General features: G+C 58.9%; 1 protein-coding gene across 1 annotated transcript in view; it reads right to left on the minus strand.

Moving 5' to 3' along the window:
* tmem223 (transmembrane protein 223) overlaps positions 1 to 438 on the minus strand; it is a 5,967-nt gene extending 5,529 nt beyond the window's left edge. Inside the window, exon 1 of the mRNA XM_048620556.1 lies at positions 1 to 438. This exon is cut by the window's left edge and continues 773 nt beyond it. The gene's annotated coding sequence lies outside the window, so the exon portion shown is untranslated.
* Between the last annotated feature and the right edge of the window lie 350 nt (positions 439 to 788).

Below are 788 nucleotides of genomic sequence, written 5' to 3' on the forward strand. Positions count from 1 at the left end.
CCCCTAATTCCTGCCCATTTGCCCCCACCCCTGAGTATCTTACCCCTACCCCCTGCCCATTTGCCCCCACCCCTGAGTATCTTACCCCTGCCCCCAGCCTATATGCCCGCGGCCCCACTCCCCTGTATCCAGACTCGGATACACTGTATCCCCGGCCTTGGATACATTTTGATGCCGAGCCGAGGCGTTTCCGGGTGGCTCCCCCGGGTTGCCGGCTCCCGGTAGCGGCTGTGAGGGACCTGGCAGCCGGCCCCGGGTTGCTGCAGCTCAGGGGGAAGCTCCGGGCCGCGGCGGAGGGCGGCGGCAGCAGCATTGGGGAGGGGGACAGGAGCTGGGACCCTCACACACACACACACACACACACACACAGACAGACACACACACACACACACACAGGGAGGGACAGAGTGTGTGTCTGCTCTTAAAGTGGGCTGGACAAGCCAACAACAACCCTGTGCTGCTGGTCCTGCCCCCTCTGCGGGTAACTCACCTAGGGTTAGGGGGTAACTCACCTAGGGTTAGGGGGTAAATAACCCAGGGTTAGGGGGCAAATAATCTGGGATTAGGTGGTAAATAACCTCGGATTGGGGGTAACTCACCGAGGGTTAGGGGGTAAATAACCTGGGGATAGGGGGTAAATCACCCAGAGAGGGCAGATCACCTGGGGTTAGGGGGTAAATAATCTGGGGATAGGGAGTAACTCACCTAGGATTAGGGGGTAAATAACCTGGGGATAGGGACTAAATCACCCAGAGAGGGCAGATCACCTGGGGATAGGGGGTAAATAA

The sequence above is a fragment of the Rhincodon typus genome, chromosome 47 (assembly GCF_021869965.1).
Source record: "Rhincodon typus isolate 14 chromosome 47, sRhiTyp1.1, whole genome shotgun sequence".
Lineage (NCBI taxonomy): Eukaryota > Metazoa > Chordata > Chondrichthyes > Orectolobiformes > Rhincodontidae > Rhincodon > Rhincodon typus.